The 24,029-nt window shown below is 43.0% G+C and overlaps 1 long non-coding RNA gene across 1 annotated transcript in view; it reads left to right on the forward strand.

Moving 5' to 3' along the window:
* The window catches only part of LOC134170194 (uncharacterized), a 91,212-nt gene that overhangs the window by 54,483 nt on the left and 12,700 nt on the right, over positions 1 to 24,029 (forward strand). Inside the window, exon 2 of the long non-coding RNA XR_009967149.1 lies at positions 23,115 to 23,225. This is a non-coding gene — a long non-coding RNA (uncharacterized LOC134170194). The remainder of the gene's footprint in view (positions 1 to 23,114; positions 23,226 to 24,029) is intronic.

Here is a 24,029-nt window from a genome sequence, read left to right on the forward strand (position 1 = left end):
AACCAAGGGGTATTTCTTCCCTTTCCTCTTCCTCCACCTACTGTCGTAATGAAATGCTAAAGCATCTGGCTGCCTCCAAGCAAGGACAAACTACAAACACCTGGGTGTTTGGGCTTTTCCCTCCCCTTTTCCCTCTGAGATCTGCAGCTGCATGACAGACCCATTGTGGAGGCTGTGAATGGCACCTTCTCCCCATGGCTGTCATTCCATCAGAAACAGCCCCTGACTCTTGCTGCTTGATTTAAAGAGCCCTTATTCCTGGGCTGACCCGATTACCTCATGATAAAATGATGCAGGGCCGTGACACTGAGGCATGATGTCATGTGCCTTGACGTGTCACTAGAAGAAATACAAGCTTCCTGGTGCTGGAACCTTATTACAAGGTGTTTTTTGTTCCCCTGTACACTGATTTAAGGGTAGGTGGCACAGTTATCCCATTTGTCCCTCCCCACCAAGACCACCACCATCACTAAATTCTGTTGGCCACCTCGATGGTACCCCACAACATCATATCCACACAGGGTGGGAGGTCTGGATGTGCCCTAGATGCAGGTAGTGGTCATAGTGCCTTGGATCTGTGCACAACCCCCTGCTCGTCCAGCAGCTCAGCACTGCTCCCAGACGCCTAATTAGATTGAAGCCTGAAGTCTCTGGATATCATCCCATACTTTTATTTGAAATGATTTATCATGCTGTCTGATACAGTCCCTGCAGATAGCTTTTAGGAGGCCTTGTTTAACATGCTGCACACACCTCTGTCCAGTGCAGAAAATGTTCTTGGCAACATGAAAACCAAGGATTTAGAAACCACCCTCAAGAGCATTTCCCCACCTCTTCCTTTACACCAATTTTGCTTTCAACTGTGAGCAGGCTGAGAGGCCTTTGTCTCCCTGAATAGACGCATCGATACAAGTCATCCTGAATATTGACTTCCAGTGGTTTTAAGAGTCTTGTTTTGTTTTAAATATGATACATTGGAAACTGATGAAGTACTTCCCAAAATCCCCAGGCCAGATGTAAGTAGCTGACAGCTGAGACCCAGTGTGAGGCTTGCAGACAGGTTGGCTTCCAGAGCTGCTCCCACAAGCGCAGACATGCTGGGGTGGCTACGGTGATGTTGCTCCTTTCCAGTCCCTGATGTGGGCATCTCTTGCTGGATAGGTCAATGGAGAAATATTCCCTTTTCCTTGTTTTCAAGCCAGTGCTGTAACAGCAAGCAATGGTCTTTGGAGATGGTGTCTTATCTCGCTTACCTGCACCAGTGATGATGGGTTTGCTGTGGTCCTTCATGCTCAGGACCTGAATCTGGCTCCCCTTATGGCTCACACTGAAATCCTCAGGAGTGCAGGATTCAAGGTACAAAGCAAAGAGAGAGCAATTGCACATGGGGACACAAAAGCTATCTTTGATGCACAAAATACTCTGCTTGAGGTTGAATTTCTTATACTTTTCTCTAGTGAGCAGAGCAAGATTTTTGCTACTGATTTCACTGGGAAAATCGGGATCTGAAACGAAAGGTGACAGAATATGCTGCCTAGGTCTATTACTGTCAGTTTGCTTGAGCTGGCAGATAATTCATGGCAAGTAATTTATATACCACTTTTACTTATCCTGCCCTTTATCTCATCTGTGGTCAATTTGTTGGAAGTCTTTCTAATTAGAGTTGTCTTTGCCAATCACATGGTTTATTTCTATTAGCTCATTGGCTAAATGTAGTTCTTATAAGCCATTAATGGCATATAACTCTTATGAGAATAGGAAAAATAACTCCTTTCAACTGGAAATAATTTTTGCATTATTTAAGAAAATGGAAGCCAGATAAAGAGATTATTTTTTTAACCAAACTAGTGGTGTTTTTTGTTGGTTTGTTGTTTTGTTTTTTTTTTTTTTTTCAATTTCTGAGGCTCTCTGGGTAAATATAAAACAAAATGCAGCTGAAAACCAGTATTTTAGACCCTAAATGCAAAAGACAGACATTGCTATTTGCCACCACCACTACACATTTTTCTACCAAAGCAATTTCACATTAATCAGCCCAATCCGGTGAAATGTTTTGGATGACCTAGATCAGAAAAAAAAGAGTCTAGGAAATATTTCCTAGCATTATACACAATAATAAATTCAAAAGCCATTTTCCTGCAGGGGTAGCAACATTAGCTTTAAACGCCTTTGTTCCTGCCAGGGAGCTCATTTGCTGGAGTATTTGCAGAGAAGGAAATACAAAAGAGAGGTGAACAAAGGGGAAGTGGTTGAAAGATGGGAGTGAATTGTAATAGCCCAGACGGCAAATGGAAGGCAAGAGAGAAAAGACAGATAACAGTGCCACCAAGCTAATGAGTGAATCTGGTTAGTCCCTCACCTGCACTGGGGAAGAAGCTGCTTTTGACATTTCTTCTCCTTGGTAAAACCAGACGAGCTGTGGATGGGTAAATGATAAATGTAAGAGTATCTCCCTGTTCTGTTGGATATCCTGGTGAATGCTGGCTCAGAGGTATGAGTTTAGATCAAGTCCCGCAGGAATTTATCGCACGTCCTTGTTTTGAGAGGGGCAGATTTGGTTTCTAGGGGCTAACCCACACCTTTGCCCACCAGCACTGGGTTTGTGTGCAGTTCCTGGTTTACCAGAGTCTGTGTGTGGCTGCTACAGGGCTAAGCTTCAAAATCACTGTGAAGAGCAGCCTTGTTAAAGTCAGCTGGGGATCTGCCTGCTCAGATTATCCATGTAATCCCTGCAATGTGAGATTAGCATCCAGATCTTGAGAAAAATTTGGGCAAGGGCTTTATTTATACTGATTTCCCTCCTGACTGACTCCTCTGTATCAAAACACCCTCCAGCAGGTAACTTTGAACCTGATTTTCTCCTTTTCATTTCTGCCACGCTAAATAATTTAACCTCTTGAGGATGTTTCGCCTCAACAAAGCTTGCAGGGAACCAGCATTGCCTGACCAAATTGCAATTATGCAGACACGTCTGCTAGGAAGGAAAGCTGAGTATTACCCTAACTGCAGCATCTTCCCGCCACCTGGTCCCGCTGCTCCAGTCATAATCATTTGACACACATATCCATGCTTTTCATTCTGGGAACTGACTGTTTCCCACTTTCCTTCCCCCTCCCTTCCTCGCCTTCATTTCTTTTTCTGCTGAATGTCAGATCGTATTGAAGAAGCAGCAATTTTTTTCCTTCTTATGCTCTTTGGCATAAATATTGTGTGGGGCACAGGCAGCATGGGCTAAATCGATACTGGAGTGGTTGGGCAGCGGGGCCATTCACGCCTCGAATTTAATTTCACAAATTGATCTATGGAGCTGAAGACAGGTTGCAAAAGACAAGCAGCTCTCTGTGCTCTGCTCTGCCATTCCATGGCCCTCGGAGCAAGAAGGAAACCAAACTTACTGTGAGGATGTTTCATAAGCACAAGAGACAGTATTAGGAAAGCTAAAGACATGAAATTCAGACTCACTTGGGAGGAAGACTGGCCTGGGTTTGGATTTGGGTTCTGGCTACCCAGACATCAGTCCTAGGTTCAAGCCTCTAGTAGATTTGGCAGTGGTTTGGATTGTTTGTTTATTAGGACACAAGGAGTCACAATTATCCATGCTATTTTTTATTTAGCTCAGTTAAAACTCATGGGGTTCTTTTCACTACTTTTCTTTCTCTAATGACTATGGTGCAATCCAGTACAGTACAATCATCTGTGCCAGCAGGGAATACAAACCTATAGGTGGAACTACTTTTCAGGTGTGGAAAAGAGAGGACAGAAATTGTATGTGTGGAGTCTCTATGTGACAGTGGGAAAATTCATCTTTGGTCTGTACAGCAAGGCTCTGTCTGCCAGTACTCAACCCAAAGGACAGATGCGTTTGGAGCCTTATCTAAGTTTTTCAGTCACATTGAGCCTTCAAAAGGGGTGAGAAAAATCTTTGCTGTGCAGGCTTCCTACTGAGACTTCTCACAATCCTTCCTTCAGAGTTGCCAGGCATGGGGGATGCTCCCTGCTCATTGCTGCGGCCACTGCTGGTGCCAGCTGGAGCATCAGGGACAAAAGAGCATGAAAACAAATAAATGGGATTTGGGGGTAGCATAGTTGGTAGGTTTTGTTTTACACATGTGCATGCAGGGAATGTCTGAATCACTAAACAACCTCTAACAAATTTCACTTAGAAGGTTTGAGATGGTGTTTTCTTCTCCATGCGTTTTTCGTTTTTAAGCCGTTTTCTAAGCCCAGAATCAAATCTGATGGTAAGATCATCTTCAAAAGCAGGGAGATACTTGGAGCTTAGTCCAACCTTCATACAGCTCTGTTGAGATGTACAACGTCTGTAAACTCATGAAGTCCTGTTGGATTTATTTCTTCAGGATCAGGACCACTGTGAACCCTTCTCCTTTTCCCCTTGTGCCATTTTTTTTCTTCTTCCAAGTCATAAATAACCTTTCAAATAATCTTTTCCCCATGGATTAAACAGTGCAATGAGTGACAGCATGGTCTGAAGTTTCCTGTGTCTGCCTTTGTTCTTCTGAATCTGGGGCTGTGTGCTAAAATAGCCTAATTTTCCTTATGTCTTCCAGTATTCAGTGCTGCTGTCTAGATTTTCCCTTCTGAGTGATGTTCCCCAGTAATCATGCCACTGAGCAACTGCCTGCTGTAGCATTTACCGTTCTGCAGCCAGAGCAGTTCTGTGCCAGCGCTTTCCAAATGTTCATTTGCTTCCCTACTACATGGTTGGCACTTTCCGTTAGGTGAGAAGTCATGGTTTTATTTTCTACTTGGCTGTTACTGTCAGTACCCTGTGAGCATGAAAGTATTCACACATACACACGAGGGCTCTGACTTAACAGGCAGCCTTGCCATGACTTTCAAGCTAATTTCCTCACATAAAGCGTTGTGCTTGACTAGCATAAAGCAGCTGAGCCAGGAGAATACTAAGTATGTTGGGTTTTGTCTCTTACTTTCCCAAGATAGGTTGTACTATGAGCAATTTATGCACATGGGGTGGAAGAAAACACTTCCTGCAGTGAGAAGTGTTGATAGAGTTGCATGTGGATAGGCTTTTGCTATGCTTGAGCTCAGCTTGCCCACAGCCCCCTTCCTTACTCTTTCCATCTTTCACTTTATACCTTATCTTCTCCGGCTTCAAGGGATTTTTTAATTAGGAAAGCTTCTGAATTTGGGGAAAAAAATCATATCCCAGAAATTCTTTTCTCACTACATTTTTACATGTGTCAGTATTAAATATCTTGTGTCAGCACACATTTTTGCAGGAATGGTCATCTTGGGTCTCTCTCTGGGAAGCTGCAGCACACTCTAGGAAGTTTGCCCAGTGCAAAGCTCTTGCTCTGAAAAGGAAAAAAAGAAATTGCATGTTTCACTCAACACCAATTTCTGTTTGAAAGTGCCTAATACAGAGTTTTCCTGTTACAGCACTAAGAAAACAGTAGGTGAAACTAAAATGGAATAAATGAAGTAGCAAAGTGAAGGTAGAAGCCCTTCTTTCCTGGATACACAGTTAATGGCATCTCTTTCTCACCCTTCTGCCCTGGGCACAGCCATCCTGTGCACCAGCAGGTTTGGTGGCTTTGCTCCCTGCGCTGCTTTTGACACAAACACAGTGACCTGTACAAAATGTATCCCGAATCCCACTGCGGTCAAGTATATGTCCCCACGGCCAGAAGCAGCTTTATAACAGTCACAGAAACCAAAATGAGTCACAAGCTGTAAAAACAACATTGTTGTGGTAGTGAACTTGACAGTGTGCCCATCACAACATCTCCTGGTGCCAATCAGATAGGTTTTACACCTTGCTGATCCTCGTCCTTTATCACTCCTGCCATTGTTTCATCTACACTGAAGGGGCAGAAAAGCATGAACAAACTGTTACACTTGGCCTGATAGACATCTCTACTTTCAATTACTCCTCTGTAAACAGATTGAAGATAACAAGTGCAGCCATCTCAAATGGCTCTGTCCGAAGCAATGTGTTGCTCAGTAACTGCCAGCACCTGCCTGCTCACCCTCGACTGCAAAACAATCACGTTTCACATCACCTCTTTTGTTTCCACTCTCCTTTCTGTTAAGTATGAGATTAGAATTATCTACACTCTTGTTTAATGTCAGCAAAAACCTTCAAGCAAGAATGTGAGACGCGCTGACAGATGCCAGTCACTATTTTTAAAGAATACATAAAATCATTCTTTGTTTCCAGCATCTGTTTTATTTCAGAGTTTTCCATTCAAGTCAGGTAGGATTGTAAGGATTCCATTTTGGGTTTCGCATTATCTGGCTCGTGATTTTCTGAGTAACACAGCCCACCACGGCCACAGCTTTCCTGCATGTCAGTGGCCGATGAAGCAATGGCTATTTGTCCTTCAGATACCACCTCCAAGTCATCTTCTGCTGTGATTTACAACAAGCTCCTACTGCTATGGTGGCATTTAGATGTGTGGCAGGTTGTGACTCTTACTGCCTCTCACTTTATTACTCTTCTGAATTTTGCAAACAGCGGATCTGTGATGAAGTGCCTTCATCTGTTGTTACATCATCTTTCATTTCTGCGGCCCATGTTGTCTGACACAGGGATGCCTTTTGTAATGTGCCTACAGAGTGTCTCCAGATATGTTATCAATATGCCTCCATATATAGGGCATAAAGAACATTATTTTAGCAACAGTGCTGGTAGCTGAAATTGTCTGAATGTATAAATTAATGATTTTTAGCTTAACTTAAAACATGTTGTACTTTGGTGGCTCAGAAGGGAGAGGCATGTTTTATATGGATGTCACTGAATTAGTCCTTGGGAGAACACTAGGTGCTTTACTAGTGCATCCAGACATTTGATTTATCCATCAAAATTCTTCCAGCAGCAAATAAAAGTGCATCCCCCTGTTTCACACTAATATGCCTGTACAATCACCCCTGCTGCTTAGATAAGTGGCTGATTTCCATGCCAGGAATCCCGCTTTGTGCCAGATCCCTTTATTCTTCTTGTAACTTTGAAGATACATTATGATGCTAATTAATTCCTTTCTCGAGAAGAGAGTAATTGCAAGTATTGGAAGCATCTTCATCAATGCAGGAAATGAAGGCAAATAGATGCTCTTTTTCTTTCTTTCTTTTTCATTTCCCTTTTGAAGACAAAAACCATGAATTGATCTGACTTCTGGGTTCTGTCATTAACCCACCATGATACAATCAAATGGTTAGATGCAGCTGGTTGCAAATCGATTCTGTCCAAGCGTTGGGTTTGGTTAGTCAAGTAAATCATTATCTGTAACCCATCCTCATGCTAATTTGAATTAGTGAAATAATGTGATCTCTGGGAGGATACTTGTTTTATTCCTGCCTCTAGACTGGAGTCCTATAGCAGGAGGTGCAGTTGGGCTGCGGCACCACAGTTGCAAATGCTCTTTCACTCTCACTTTTAATTTTCTGTGACCTTATCCTTACTATGGCCGAGGTGCTTGTTATTTAATTGCATGCCCAGGTCTGTGTTTTTCAGTGGCTGGTTGGTGAACCGCAGTTGTATGAAGCTTCTCTTTTCCATATTAAGAAGATCAGGCTCTCGCCCTCTTTTTGGTTTAATGAATTTGCAAACCAGAGAAAACCAGAACTGCTAAAGTGTGGAACAGGGAAAAGGTCAAAGCACTTGAATGCAATGCAGGAAACTGCTGCCTTTTTCTGGCAGCCATAGCAGTAAGAATGGGAAAAACACATCCTATGCCTGATGGGGAAGAGGGCAGCAGGAATTGTGACACGGAGTAAATGGCAGTTGCCTGTCCCTTGCAGCCTCCAAGTACCAGCTCCTGCTGGGGCAGAGATTGGATTCCTCTTCCACCATGAAGCAGCAAACAGGGTGCCAGAGGCATGAGCACAGCCTGACTGATGAGCCGCTCACTGGCTTGTGCAGGCAGGGGTATGGGGAGAATGGGATGAACTTGCTGTGAAAGCTGGCAGTGAACAGCCAGCACGGCAGAAAGCTTTGTTGCATGGAAAGACAGCTTGCAAATTCATCTGAAGTACTGGAGGAACCTTGCTGCTTAAAGGAAACACAAGCTCAATGCATCTCTCAGAGCACATTTGTAAGCACAGTGAGTGGTAGCTGAGGGCAGTCGGTCTTGAAGCAGTCAGGAGGCTGGACACTGTTGGGAGAGCCTTCCATCAAACAGGCCATGCACAGACCCTATTGGGAAGGGAATCTGTGTGGCTGTCGCCTCCTGCAGTGGACAGAGTGGAGCCCAAACTCCTTTCCCTTGTTAATTCACAGCTGGAACTGGGGTTTGGATGGAGACACTCAATGGGATTTTCCTGGTGAGATAGAAGCAAATATTCATTAGTGGGAGTTTTTGTTCAACAGGAACTCTGTGACCATGCAAGATGAGGATTTGGACCTCTGTGTATCTTGGGGGGAGGCAGTAGGATGGCTGTACCATAAACTCTCTGTTCTTTACGGATTCTCTCCTGGGAATCCCTTGTCCTTTTAGATGCCTGATTTATATAATCCTCTCAGAGGACAGACTAAAGGGGGGATATTATCAGCCAATTAAAAGGTTCCCTCCTGAGGAGGGTGGGAAATAGCATACAGATGATCTATTTTTTTTATACAACATCAATTACCATTCTGTTGCCAGATGTTGCTCTGAGGAAGATCTGTGCTGCAATGTTCTCTATGGAGCTGCCTCTCCCAGACTGAAACTCTGGCAAGAGAAACCCTGTGGTGGATTCCTAAAGCTGGGTATTAATTAAATAAATATTTGATGGGTGTGAAATGTACCTTTCAAAAAGGTACAAAAAACACCCATCAAATCTGCATTGGCTATATCCTAATTCACCCCTAGTAACTCCTGCCAATTGATCTTTGGGTTTAGAACAAGTAAATAATTTTTAAAGCCAAGGGGCCATTAGTTTAGTGCTGTTTTCTAGGAATCTCTCAGCTAACGCCCACACTACACCATCACTATGGTATTTACTCACAGTTTCATCTGATCTCCTTCTTGCTCCCTTACTTCCAGCTGTTCTTTGCAACCAATATGCTGCCAGTTATCTTCAAAAGAGAATGTGACAGTGTGTACTCATAAAGATATGCAATGCCACAGTATTTACATCAGGGTTTTGGTCACACGTGTCATATGGAAAAGACGATGCTACAAATGAGAAACAGTTGTTGCAGACTCCAGGGTGTTAAGTAAAATATACTGGAAAGCATGTTGTGAAGAGGGAAAACTTTTGCCTTTCACAGATAAAACTCTCAGCTTCTGATATTTCTGGGTAATCCTCGATCAGAGACATTTTAAACAGGGTCATTTCTACCATAGCATGTGAAGATTGTTGATCCATGAATTTAGACCTTGAAGAGAGGACAAGAAGGTGGAACAAAGAAGGAGGAGTGAGGCAGGGCTGGAGCAGGACTGAGAACTGTAACTGGGAGCTCAATCCTGAAACATAGCTGCAGGGAAATGGCTGCTTTAGGCTATAGCATCTACTTTAGGCTATAGCTACTTTAGGCTACAGGTCTGCTCTTAGTCTTGAGAGGCTGTTGGGTGTTCTATGAGTCTCATTTTCCCCTGTGATCCTGGAAATTGTCTCTATCCACTTGTCTCTTCACCTTAAACTGTCTTTCAGAAGATCACAGCTTCCACCCAGCCATGGTCCAACATTATCAGATATTTTACTACCATTTCTGGCATACCCTGATCCTATCCCAGCAGGTGTGGTGGGTTTGGACACCTCCACAGAAGCTGCTGTGCTAGTTTGGCTCCATGGGGAAGGACATTACCTTCACTTAGTGGCTTTCAGAATCTGTACAATGTTCTGCATCCCGAACAGACTAGAGGGGTTTGTGGGTTTGCAAAGCTATGGCCAGACAAGGTCTCCAGTGCAGATGCATCCTGTGGAATGAAAGCTTCCATTATGCTGTCCTTTTAGTATGCGCCTGCCTTAGCTGAATGGTGCTCATTAGTTCATGTCCAATCACTCCTTGGCTAATCTATCAATGCCAGTCATGATGGATGTGCTTGTGAGGAAGGGCGTTGGTGTCTGGAAGCTGCTGAGTGTTCAAAATCCAGGTGGGACAAAAATTCAACCCATCATTCAATGACCTCAGTGGTGCCAATTCAGCAGCAATGGTGTCAGGTAGCACAGCTTCAGTCCTGAGTTTATTTCCCAAGCTCAGCACAGTCAAATCCAGATCAATCAGACAGATGAATGCTTCTAAAGGTCCTTCTCCAGCCTGTGATTCTTACTGGACACTGCTCTGGTTTCATTTTAGTTGTTTATGAGCCTGTAGACCATAGTGGTCTTAGGTCAAAGATCATCCTCTGACTGCTGACCCAGGGCGTTTTCATTAAGGGCTGTCTGCAATGATGTGCTACAGGTGCTAAATCTAATTTCAAGCACACCTGGCACATAGAGATCCCACCTCAGACCCTAAAAGATGTGTAGCTGCATTAGTATAGCTTTTTGCCTGGATTATCTGTCACTGATGGCTATGAGCAGGGTTAACTTTATGGGCCACAGTGTGAAGACTTTCGTGTCAGAGTGAGTGAGATAACTCAGCACTCCCAGACCCTGCACATCACGCACATTTCTCTCAGTTGTGCTCAGACAGGTAGATTCAAAAGCACCCAGTTTCTCAGCAGACCAACAACTCATCACTCTCACACATGTGGAACAGGGTCCAACACTGAGGCTGCTGTGTGGCTTGCCCAGGTGGAGATCATGCATCCCTCTACTCCACATTTCAGGGAACAAACCAGGCCACAAAATCCATCACTGTTTATTCATAGGGAGAAAGGCTTGCAAGATAAGGTCCCTCTAAGCTGTGGTGATATCATGAGGATGAGATGTTGTGACAGCAGGACAGACTGCAAGCATCTGTGAGTTAGCAGTTAGTGGAATACTGCTACATCAAAGCAACGTGGTGCTGACAGTTGTAACCTTTACAAAGAGTATGCAATCACCACAAATGACCTGAAGGCAGACAAATAAAACTCATTTTGAGTCCCTGGTGTATTCCATCGAGGAATTTGTATAAGGAAACCAAATAAGAAATCACAAGTCCTGTCTTATTGCTGTGCTGCAGAGGAGAACGCAGTGCTGACCCCTGATGAATCAGTTTAGGTTGGTTCAAGGGAAGCAGAGGTGTGTTTGATGACTGGGAGACCAAGTGCAATTATAGTGAAGGATACCTGATTTAGGATGCACATTGAATAACATGGGCAGCAGGTGGCAAATTGCAGGATATGCAATATCTTGTTACAAACCTAGCAAAATACATTTGATTCATTTAAACTCGAGGTGCCACGTTGTCGTGGATCTGTATAGTGCGTCATGCTGTGAACGAGGATATTGTGTCTCATTTCTTTAATGTATGCAGCCATTCTTTCCTTCTACTCCTTCACAGCCACACTCACACTGCCCATCCTGCTGTTTGATGTTAACTTTCAGGTCATAACTTTATTGGTCAATGTTCCACCACTGAGCTCTTCAGGCTTGTGGTCTGCATCTTAGACACTGACTCACCTTTGGAATGCACTTTGAGTTAGGTAGCAAGGTCGTGGATTTGACCACTGGGATCGAGATCTACTGGATAGAATGGGAAGGAGAGCAATTTCCTCATTTCAGCAGAAGGCTGAGCACTGGTCACATAGTTTGTGTTCCCTAAAGACCTGAGGAATTATCATACAACAGCAGCCATTTTATGATCAACTCAGTGCTTTCTCTTGGAATTATTACGACAAAGACAAGATTTCGAATAGTCAGGATTAACGAATAACAATTAATACCCTTTCCTCTGCATACATGCCTATACCTCATGAGCTGAGAACCTGCCAGATCTCTAAGTTCAAGAACATCAGCATGTTAGGGGAAAATTAATTTTGAGACCAAAGAGAGGAAGACAGGATGTAAAGGAGGTGGAAGGGAAACCTGAAGTGATGGGAGTTTTCAAGAATTCCAGATGCTCTCAGGCTGAAATCATAAGAAATAATCACTTAGTATCTGGGTAATTTGAAAAACAGATGACGAGGATGGTAGAAAACAGCTGTTCCGAGGAGTCTTAACCAGGTTATTTCTCAGAGCAGGAGGAAAAAAATAGTCCTGTCAACGGAAAGGAAGATTTAACTCCTCATGTTCTGTGAACCTCTGTTGCACTGTGATGATACTTGCAGATTCAGAGGCCCCTGTTTTCCAACACAAGGCTCTGTACACTCATTGTAAAAGTTTGGCTTTTTCCACCCAAACCACATTTTCACAAACCCTTCCACTTCATGTTTAAGTAACATCTCACTGTTTCCCCGCTTCACCTTCCAAGCCCGGGCTTTAAAGATTCTCATTATGTTGCTGGCAATTTAAGCGTAACCTTTGAACTTGAAATTTCTTCATATTTTTAATGAACAATAGTTTCAGAAATCAGGAATTATTGTCAGTAGAGCTACTCATATATTTCTAAGTTATAGCAATCCTTTATTAAAACCCCAATTTACTCTTTCTGGCTAGTTTAAAAACGTTTTTCAAGGCACAAACGTGAATTTGCCCAAAAATGGGTTGTAACTGGAAGCTCATTCCATAACACTCTTGCTTGTTGACTTTAGTACCAATAGCCTCCATGCTTCTAAACTCCTTTACTTTCATCCTATTAAACATGGAGCTGATAATGCAGAAGCTGATATCACTTTGCTTTTGGACTGTTAAGATGTGGTTATAACTGTGTCTACGTAAGTATCTACCCTTTAAGATATGCCTGGTGAACAGTTTTTAGTTAAGGCTCTCTTTTGCCTTACATGGACTTTTTCAGATGTGAGGCAGTAAATTTGGAGCAGCAGATGTGGCCAAATTCCTGAAAGATTCCCCTCACCCTTTTCCCTTTCCCACCCAGAAAAGTCTGGATTGTGAATCCCCCTTGGGAGCTAAATACCTTTGGGATGGTTTGAAGACAAGGCAGCTGATACAGCTATTGCCATGAGGAGTCTTCTGACAAGCTTTAGTTCCTCTATTATTATTCTTGCAGAGGAGAAAGGTGACAGCAGCATTAGGGAAAGCTCTATCTCTGCAGTTCAACTCATCTGGCAAAGGCTGACAGACCAAATATGAGCTCTTTCGACATAGCTCTGCAAGCAGAGCTTCTCTCTTACACTTAGAGAAATTGTTAAACAAAGATTTAATGAAAGAAATAATAATCCTGAAAGAAATGGTTATAATTGCATTTCAGGACTGTACAGGAAGTTAGTGGATTAATTAGTGACTTAATTTTGGTTATTTTCTTGTTCCTCAGGACAAGGTGAATCCTGCTTGTTTCCAGTCATCTCCCACCGCAGTCAGACTCCATTCCCCATTTTTAATTACAACTGGAGCTCAAGGTAAGAGCAGGTTTCACATTGACAACCCCATCTCTCCATCTCCTTTTCCTTCCTTTTCTCTTAACCATGCAAGTTCATTTTACTGTATATGGCTTCTCTTGACATCAGATCTGTACATCTCAGCTTGTTTCATACTGTTTGATCATCAGCTTTCACCCCATAAAAGTTTCTGGAGCAGAAGAAATTTGAGGATGCTCTCCCCATCTCTGAACTTCAACATTCTTACTCCTCAGATGGAGTTTCAATTCTCTTTTTGCTTTGTTTGCACTACTTTAAATGATGAGCAATCTCAATAAATTCATTGGGAATAATGAGTGAAAATTTGGTACAGGAGAGAACAGAATCACATCCTTTTATTGTTTAAAGTATAGCATTCCCTGTGGGTAAATATCCTGTAGTACCTCTGTGGAAGAGCAAATGTACGAAAAACCACTTAGTACCAATAGGGATACTAATGTAGTTAAACCATTAATCTTGCTGCAGCTGTTGTCAAATCTGTCATAGGGCTTAAGGTGGCTCCCTACAGCTCCTTGGGAGAAAACAGCACATGTGTTTTGTACGATCTTAAGAGGAGGAAACTGGATCCGGGGCATTTTTCATTCAGATATACAGAAAGACATGTGCTTCCTCCCCAGGACTCTTATAGCCTGCTCTCATCTGCACAGTATCTGTGAGAGCCTGGACAAACCCAGGGCTCTAGGCTGGAAAGAGCAGGTGGTGGGAGCTGCTCGGGATGCTAAGCTGTAGGATTTTGTCAGGATGTTTGCAGAAAATGGGGAAAAAAGTCCCATGAGAAGCATCCTTACAGGATGCTTGAACGTTGCTGGGAGCAGCAACAGATGTGTCCCATTGAACTACCTTCAGGCATTTGTGTTTTTCCCAGGATCCAACTTTTGGGCTGATCCCCAGCAGTCAAAACCTTCCCCATATATACATTTTGCAGCCTTCCCTGCTTGGCTGTTTAGCATCATTTTAACTCCCATCCCAGCTCCAATTAAGAATAGTTATAAAGGGAAAAAGAGGAAGAAAAAGACAGTTTCTTGCTTTAACAGCATCCAGAAAAAATCCAAATTTGCCATTAATTGAAAGCTGTTAGGATTTTAAGAAAACCTCAAAATTTTGGGCCTGGGAGTAAGGAGAGGGCAACCCAGCAAGGTGAAGATGGCTGAAATCACAGTATCTGCATGCTGAGGTGGGAGAAGGGCCCCTTACGGCCATGGGCTTCTCCCAAAAGAGGATGGTGTGTGACTTGAAGCAGGGTGTGTGCAGCACATGGGTATCATAATTGCCTTTATGGGGTGAAATGGAAATCCAGCCTTACTAGTTGTCTGACTGCTGGGCTATGTCTCCCAGCCATGCTAACAGCCTCAGGGGAGCCTCTTCCAGGTTCCCTCTTCTCCAGCTCCAGAACCCCAAATCCTGCCATGGAGGTGCCCCATTACTGACCATGGGGAGCATCTGCAATAGCTGATAGATGCAAATTACTTGGTGTCTCTTTGCAGATATGGCTTTTCACCAGAGGTGCACATATGTTTTAGCTGGGAACACAAAGCTAGCATTTCAGCACGGGAAAACTAACCAGTATGTTTTCCCTCTGAAGAGAAAACTGTTTCTCTGGGGATAAAGGGTGAGGCTGTGACATTGCAAGTATTCAGGTCCGTGTGCCCTTAATGGAGACCTTCTCTCAGCTGGAGGTCAGTGCTATGAGCAGGAACATTGCAAACGAATGTCATCTGAAATTAAACAGCTGAAGCCTCCAGTTCTACCCAAGAAATGTCAGTTCCTTTGAGGCAGCTGAAATCAGTCGTTCAGAGCAATCCCTGTCATCATCTTAATTACAGTCTGAGTGCAGTGTCGGTCACTGGTGTAGGGTCCAATGGGCACAACAGACTTCTGCAAGTGAGCTGGAACACTGCAGTCGATTGTCATCTTGTGGCTGTGCTGGGAGCCCTCACTGTACCATACTGTATCTTTATTTGCACAAAGTCTTGGCCAGGTGCCTGGCACCACGCCGGCAGACTGGTTCTATTTCTATTTGCTGATAGATCTCTCTTATATTTGATACCTTGATTAACGTACATTGATTTCTCCTGTTTCTGCTGGGTGGAAAGGGTGCTCTTAGCAGCAGCCTAGAAACTGGTTTGTGTAGGAGGGGTTACTGTGTTACATCTAAAACCCTCAGCATGTACAGCTATGAACCACCACTACGCACAACATATATTTTCTGGAGTTGCTTTTCCCTGCCACTTAGTGGCTTTAAATGGCAAAATATTTTTGCAAAGACAAATTGCTTCACAGGTACCGTGCTGAGCTTCTGGAAAGGCTCCAAATGCACAGAGGGATTCAGAATGACTCCCTGAATCCCTGTCAACAAGCCGAGGTGACCCCAAGCACTTATTTTCCATGTATGAAAATTAGAGGAGTGTGAAATATTGACAACAAATTGCAGCAGTGTTTCAAACTCAAGGCAGTCACGCTGCTGAAAGGCTCAGAGGACTAATTCACAACATCTCGGGTCTCCTAGGAGTATGTTTTGTTTTAAATGCAGCAAAATTAAGACCATTTTTCAATATGCATAGACTATTTCTGAGTAGGAAATGGCTCAAGTAAGACCGTTCCCCAGCAAATACAATCTGTGCTAAAACAGTGAACTTCTGCATAAATCTGCGATGCTGCGTAACAAGCCATTAGATTATCAAACTGAAGAAGAATGTCTTTATATTACATAGTGCTTGCAGACACACCTTGACCTGTCCCTGGCCTCTTTTGCCTAGTTATAGTCTCCAGCACCTGCAGTTTGTGTCTGCAGCAGCACAGTCTCCCCTTTTTTTTGCTGGTAATAAGAAAGCTGTATTTGTTTTCCAGTTTCTCATACTGGGACAATGTGGTGACCCTCTGGGTACTGGATATTTCCCACTGGGAAGAATAGCAGAGAGCTCAGCTCCTTTCTGCAGCTCTCTTCCTTTCCCTCCTTTCTCCTGCCAGTTACCTGTCCCTGACTTCCCTCATCTCACAAAAGAGGAGGACTTTGAGCTTTGGGGTTTTAACCCTTTTCTCCCCAGCACTGGTAAGCAATCTGATTCCCTACCTGTGAGTTCAACATGCATGTTATTTATTAGAATCAGCAGCTTTGTAAGGTTAGGCAAGAAGTTGCTTTTCAAGGCCCTGGGTGGCTCTAAATATTATTAAACGTGGTCATTAGAATATGCTTTTCCAACCATTGAATGGCTGTGAACATTAAATATTTTGTTTTAATAAGTGCTTGCTTTTTCAGCTGCTGAGTAGCCTTAATCTTTTTTTTTTTCCCTCATTAAAAAATGTTGTTTTTCCAGCTCATGAGCCACTGAAAATACTGTTCAGTTTTTTCTTTTTCCCCATTTTTTTCCTTTCTTTTTTCTAAATTCACAGATCCGTCTGTTTTTATTAAAAAAAAGAGTGAGAATTTTGGAGCCTTTGGCTAAAATAACTTGTTTTCAGCTACTAGGACAAGTATAGGGAAAGGCTTAAGATAACATAAAATCAAACCTTGCTTGTGTGAACAAGTTCCTCTGAGATAAGAGCATGCGAACTATCCAAACATCAGCAGAATGTTTCTGTGTGCTCTGAAAGGACTGATGAATCACACTGCTGCATGCCAGTTTTCCCACCTGCCAATCAAACTCGTCCTATTGTGTCACCTGTATAGATTCATGGGGTGAGATATGAAGCAATCCTAGGGTCAGAGGTGAAGCATGTGTGTTTTGGATTAGGGATGAAGATGAGAAGCTTGACTTAAGTTTCATTACCCTTATTTGTTCTACGCTGGGGACATGTTACCTAAGAAGAAAGGTAATTAGGAAGAAAGGGCTTTTGCCAAAGCATTAGATTGGGAAGAGCTACTTCTGTTGCGGGTTCATTGTATCGCCATGAGAAAGTCAGTTGTGCCATGACTGTTGCCTAACAGTCTTCACAAACTACTTGGGATGCTTTGCTATGCCTCACTTGACCTCCAGCTATCCTTCCAGGAGGAAAGAAGTCTCCTGTTCATCCAGTGTTGTATCTGCTGGTAGAAGGCCTTAAGTGTTACATCTCAAGCAACATTAACTGTCTCTGTTTAGGCAAATGGATTGCAATCCTGGTCTTTCTGCCTAGTTTCCCTACAACATTAAACCCCAGGAATCTGCTGGAGGCAGAGGCTGCCCCTTACAATATGTGCTACCATTCCTGCTCTCAAAGTTTGTCTCTGATTGTCATGGTTGCTCTGATGGAGGAGACATTGACAGCATAGAATTCAGTTGCCACAAAGTGGCCAACATCTTGCTCAGCTGGAGAGCTCTCCTTAGAGAGTCCAAAAGTGGCAGCTTTCCCCTGTGGCTGGGGCATTTGGCTTTCTGCAGCTTCTAAATCACCCGCTTGGAATGCACTGTGCATCAGCCTGGAAGGGAGTCAAACCGTTTTATGAAAGCTGCAATTAGTGGCTTCCCACAAATAGCATCTAGCACTGACAAGTGGCTGCTCTGTAATGCTGTTTATGGGCTTGTTTCAGGTAATGGAATTTCATTGCCTTTCAGGTGCTCTCGCCACAGGAAGCACAGATATTTTTTCAGCTCTGTGATTTTTTCCACTAAATTGCACAAATCATTATATTTGGGCAAGTGCATTGGAAACATTTTACTCTGCATTTATTTTGCAGCTCAAGTCCTTCATGAAAGGAAGAATAAATATGTTCTTCTAGGCAAACAACTGAGGCGAGAAAGCAATGAGAAAACAGAGATAGTGGGGAAGCAAATCCTGGTCTTCACACATAATAAATCAGTGTATCTGCACTGATTTAGTGTACCTGTGCTGATTGGTATTGGCTGAGGAGTGGATCCAAAATTTCCCCTTTCTGTGGCAGCTTCTAGAGGCCACTATCTGAACCCAGTCCTGGATCTCCTGGACATGTGTGTGGCTTCCCTGGGAGACCAGACTGTGAAGTGTTGTGGAATAGTTTTCTGACTCTTCTCCTGCATAGTTATAGGAAGTTATATTTGTAGGAATGGAGCAAAATCAAACTGAAAGTTCAAACTGAGTGGATAACAATGTTGTGTTGAACGTGGGAACAGAGGGCAAGAGCAAGTCACATTGGTTCTGGCTGGCTCATGTAGTATAACAGTTTATAAGAAAGCTGGAGAGGTACTTTTTACAAGGGCACGTAGTAACAAGGGGAATGGCTTTAACCTGCCAGAGGGGAGATTGAGATGAGATCTTAAGCAGAAGTTCTTCCCTGTGAGGGTGGTGAAGTGCTGGCACAGGGTGCCCAGAGAAGCTGTGGCTGTCCCATCCCTGGCAGCACTCAAGGCCAGGTTGGACAGCATTTGAGCTGGGCTGATTGCACTGGCATTTGATAGGAAAAGTATCCCACATGAACAGTGGTGAAAAGAAAGCCTGTGAGATGTGACCACTTACATTGAGCTTGCTAGGTCATGGTTAGGCATGAAGAGTATTTGCAAGGAAAGCTGAGCAGCATGCTGCATAGCATCCTCTTTACTCATGAGCCTTGTTGAAATCATAAGCCTCAAAGGGAAAAGAAGGCCGTGAACTCAAGAAACAGGTGAATCAAAGGCAAAGTAGTTGCTCCGAGGGGGGAAAACTTGAAATCAAGGTTGCAGAAAAACAGGGCTCTTAATAGGACAATGCAGGTAATACTATCACAGAGCATTAAAACAATAAACAACTAATTAGCTCAAATATTTGCTGACAATGTGGGTTTTGAGGAAGGGGGGCATGGAACTTCATAAAACTTAATTAACTCATAGAGTAAATCAGTTTCATTCATTGCCACAACAGAGCCAATCAAGATAGGCTTACTGTTTGCTCATTTGGAAAAAGATTAGGATTCCCATTTAGACTTAATTACAGTGCAAAGGCTGACAATTAGTATCTTTGTGGAAGCACTGGATGCCACAATATCTCAGTTGAACATGTGCCTATAATTATAGACATCATTTTCTTAGCAGAAAATCTTATCCACTTATTACCTGGATTTCATGCTTGTAATTAGAGATAGAAGAAATAAGAAAAATTAGGAGGAGGGCTGGTGCTGAATTACTTTGGATCTTTCCATGTAAATCACTTTGTGCAACTGTTTGTCACAAATTAAAACCTTGGTTTGTACTTTATACTCCTCGTGGAAGGGAATTTGTAGACGTACAAAGGAATCAAACTCGCCACATGGGTCATATTTTGACACCGCTAAGAACACCAATGCCTCGGATTGGTTTGGTTCATAAACCCTTCCTTATACCTCCCTAAAGTTTCTCATGTTACACAGGCTTGTACTTATCACCTGAGTGATTGCAGAAGCAAGTTGTTGAGAGAAACTTGGTCAAGTCACTTTGGAAACTCATTTGATCTGAGCCACGACTGCATAGACACAGCCTGTTGACCAAAATAAAACACATTATTATTAAAGCTTGCAAGATGTGCTTGACTACAGTCACATGTAATACTGCAAAACAAATGTTAAGCAAGTAGAGATTCCTCCCATTTGCCATCATAGATTCTTCCAACTCCTTGCATCCAGGGGCTGCACCATGGCTTAGATAAAAGAAAAAGAAAGTTCAAAACATTTTACAGATATTAATTACAGATAAGGCAGGAGGTAAAATGAGGATGTAAGAAACACAAGCTTGCTTCAGCTGCATTTCTCAATGTCCCTGCACCTCTCTTTATCCCATGGGCTTGTGAGGAAGCTGTGGGAGAGCACCCTTTAGAGGGAGCAGCAGCTCAGCACAAGGCTGAGCACTAAGCAAGCATCATATTTAACAAAGTTGAATGAGCCTTCCCTGCATTTCAATTGCATGTATTTCCAGACCAGGGTGAAGGAGTGGAAAAATGCAGGATTCAAACCTTCTTGTATTTGTTTCACACAGGATGTGTCTGACATTAGAGTAACATCTGAACCTCCTGGGGCAAATGGTGCACGGGACTTCAGGACCAAGGCATCGCATTTACTTGAACAGCATTTTGACTGCCTACCAACTGAATTGTTGAACTTGCCTTGGATACAGATGACTGGCAAGGGGCAGAAAGGACAGATTTTCCACTTATATATCCTTTTTTTGCCCATGATCAATGAAGAAATGCGGCATTTGATATTTCTTCCTACTTTTGCTCTGCTTCTTTTGAAAAACACTATCTGACTCCTGAAGTGAGCAATGGCCTGAAGTTAGGAAGGGAAAAAAACCCTGGCTTTATCAGGTCAGATAATCCATGTGCACCGTAATCAGGAAATAGTGTCAGCAGGACTTCCGGGTACACTTTTGTAGCTGATTCCTGTGGAAAGACAGCTGGGAGTCTGGAGGCAGAAAAGCCGTTTCCTTGGTTCTCGAGAAGTATTAACTTGTGTTTTCATTCAGTTTGTTTCATAAGTGCACATAAAAGGGAAGAAAACCAAGTTCTGAGCATTGGCTGTGCCCTTTTGAAAGTTTACTGCTCAGGTGCTTTTAATATTGCCTGAATGCTGAGCATTTTGCAAGGAGGATAAAACCAGTGATGGAAATAATAAAACATGAAAAATAAGTCCCTACATTGTTTGAAGTGCTTATAATGCTGAAGGTCTTTGCTTTTCTTTAGTTTCTTATACCTTATACACTGGAACTTTATATAGACATGGAGCTTGCATAGTGTTATTGTGTTGCTTTGGAAAAGCTGAGAGGTGAGGGGTTTGATGCCTTGGTTTCCGGCTGCCTGGCAGCAAGAATCTCCTTCAGATGTCAGCAGAGAATCCTGCTCATCTCCAGGCAAGGCAAAGCCCTGCAATGCCAGATACTGCTTGAGTGTGAGAGCAGGAGGGCTTTCACATGTCTTCTCAGATGGGAGCTCAGTGCTGGAGCATCTTGATCACCCCAGACAAGTTAGAACAGGGCAGCCATGCCCCTGCCATAGTTTTCAGTGCAGAATGAATGAGCTTTCTTTTGAACTACTGAACTACAAATTCCCCTCCTGGCCAAGGTTACCGGAGTGGGTGGACGAGGGGAAGAAGAAAGAGTTGCTCAGCGAATGAGATACTGGTAGGTGTGTGGTGTGTGGGAGCAGCTGACTTGCCAAACCCACTTGGATTCACTCTAGCGAGCTGAGCGCACTTGGGAAATCTGGCAGGGTTTGATTGCCTGGTACCTGGAAAAGCTCATTTGGAATGCCTGATATCTCCAACCAACCCACAATTAAGTGATTAGTTGCAATGAGTGGACGTTCAAAGACATACACAGCTTTGAGAAATATTCTAACTTGTTTTAAATAGTTTTAAAAAGAGAGAGCCCAAGGAGAGAGGAGTCCTCATAACAGTAGGAAGAAGGAGGATATGAATGGAGTGGGGATTTGTTAGCAAACACCAGTTCAGACCTATTCACAGATTTCATGCAGAACTAGTTGTTCCACTTCAGTGTTTATTACAAGAGTCCCAGGTATGAAAATAGACACAGAAACTTATCGGCATGCAGGTCTTTGTCATCTGGCAGTAGAGGCATATGTAATCCCAGGCAGGAGGTGCAGTTACCTATATGGCTCCTGCCTTTGAAATAAAGAAAATCAAAATCCTACAGAAGGGTTTTTAAGTGTTCAAAACCTGACACTTTAATGTGTGGTTACAGGTCAGTGGCCTTGGGAAGATGGGCAAAAAGATTCAGGAGCAGACACACTGAATACAGCCTCTTGCAAGCTTCGTAGAGCTACAATTATATCAAACTACTTCAGCATCAGAAACCTAGGGTTGCATTTGCTTTCATCTTTCACCCACCTTCAATATCATTTTTGTTTTTTCTCGGAAGACAGTGACAAAATTGTGTATTTCTGTCCCGAACAGAAGCAGTCTGAACATCACTGCTGTTTTAACGTTTCTGAATCAGTTTTATAAATGGGAGAAGTTATACCTAGTCAGTGTGGGTTTTGAAAAACACATTGATTTTCATATCCTTATCTGAATTTAGCCTGTGTATGTGAAGTGATTAATCTGGTTTTAACTCTTGGGTATGTGCCAGCCTTATAGTCAACAGCCTTGCAGAGGTAAACACCAAGAGAAGTCCACTTCTTTCTACAGAGTGTTAGTGTTACACAGATATATGAGCACAAATTTTATTATTGCCATCACTTGGAGTAAAACTGAGCAAAGAGGGACTTTTGGGGACTTTTTTTCCTGCATTTGCTCTTTATAGCAGGTTTTTTTATACCAGAATTATTAGCTGTGCTATTCAAAAATGAGAGTGACTTCAGTTGTGAAAAACTCTATAATGGAAGCACAGATTTGATGGCTAATAGAGAAGACCTTGGTTACACACACGCCTTAGATGTATTGGTATTTGTGTTAAGCAAGGATGAGAAGCAGTGGCTGAACTCTCGCTAAGCTTCTCTGCAGGATGACTGTAAAAATGTTTCTGAGAGAGCTTCAGGTATAGCTTATGCAAAAAATTAATCCAAGTGTTCAAAACCAAGCAATCTACTTCTAATGCAGAGTGCATCATATTAGTGAGCTGGAAGGACAGAAAATTAAAGATGACACGGCCCAGATCATCTTGGCTTTGGCATTTGGGGCTTTTGAGAGCCTTACTTTGAAAAGAAGGCACAGAAATAAGTGCCTTCTGAATACACTATTAACTGGAAAGTATTTGAAGGGAAGTTTGGTGCATGTGAAAAATATCCTTGGGAACCAGTGTTAGATATTATGCAAAGTGAATCTGGCAGAAATGAAGGGGAGCAGAATAGAACTGCTAAACAGGTTTGCTGTGGCTTAACATGTGTCTCCTGTAGGAGGAAACCTTCAGCGCTGGGCGAATGGGAGCTTGCAGAGGACTGCAGGAAGAAGGAGAGCCAGCTTTGCATAAGAACACCTCATCCAAGGATATGAGTCAAAGAAACATGGTAAGTGGGTCCAGCACAGCTCAGTACTGTGCACTGCATGAGCATTGAGTATCGTTTGCTTTTGGCTACAGTCAGGCTGTGTCCATCAATAACTACTCCCTGCAGAAAACCCTGGAGGTGACCACTCCAAGTCACACCTGGTTTGCAAGTAGATTATCTTCTTGTAAGGGGAAAAGGAATGCCTAATTTAGCAAGGAAGTATGTTTTGAATCTTAGCGTAATCTGACTCGTTGGATCAGGAGAGATAGTGCATGGTTTTTGAGACAGAAATATATCCTTGTTCTTGAAGTGGCTGGGAGAAAGCAGCTATCTGTGTGGGAAAGCTGGAGAAATGGCGAGAGGGAAAGGAAAAATTACATGCATTAGTGGTTTATGCCTTCCAGGCATTTACAAACTTTGGGTAAAGCAACTCAGAGGGAATTTCAGTCATTCCAAGGAGGCAGCATGATTTAAGAGGGCACAAGGGCTGCAGTTTGCTCTATGGTTTAACCCACAAATAAAACTTCCATTGCCCTGTTGAATATCTGGAAGGAATTTGGGGTTGCATTTTTAGGAGGTCAGGCATTAATAAAGTGTTGCTTTATTGCTCCAGTGACCTACCACTTCAGTATTGCCTTGGTCTTGTGCTGCTCGTGGTAGGGGGAGGTTAATGTGCAAAACATAACAGCTTCAACAGGTTTTGGGGAAACAAAGACAGTTTCACAGCTGTTGTATTTCTGATTGGGTTTTTTATGCATTACACTGCTCTTTCTTGCTGCTGCACACTTTAAAGACCACTCGACCCATTCTCCCTTGCTGGCCTAC

This window comes from Pezoporus occidentalis, unplaced genomic scaffold (genome assembly GCF_034315485.1).
Source record: "Pezoporus occidentalis ecotype Australia unplaced genomic scaffold, CSIRO_AGI_Poc_V1 ctg11, whole genome shotgun sequence".
Classification (NCBI taxonomy): domain Eukaryota; kingdom Metazoa; phylum Chordata; class Aves; order Psittaciformes; family Psittacidae; genus Pezoporus; species Pezoporus occidentalis.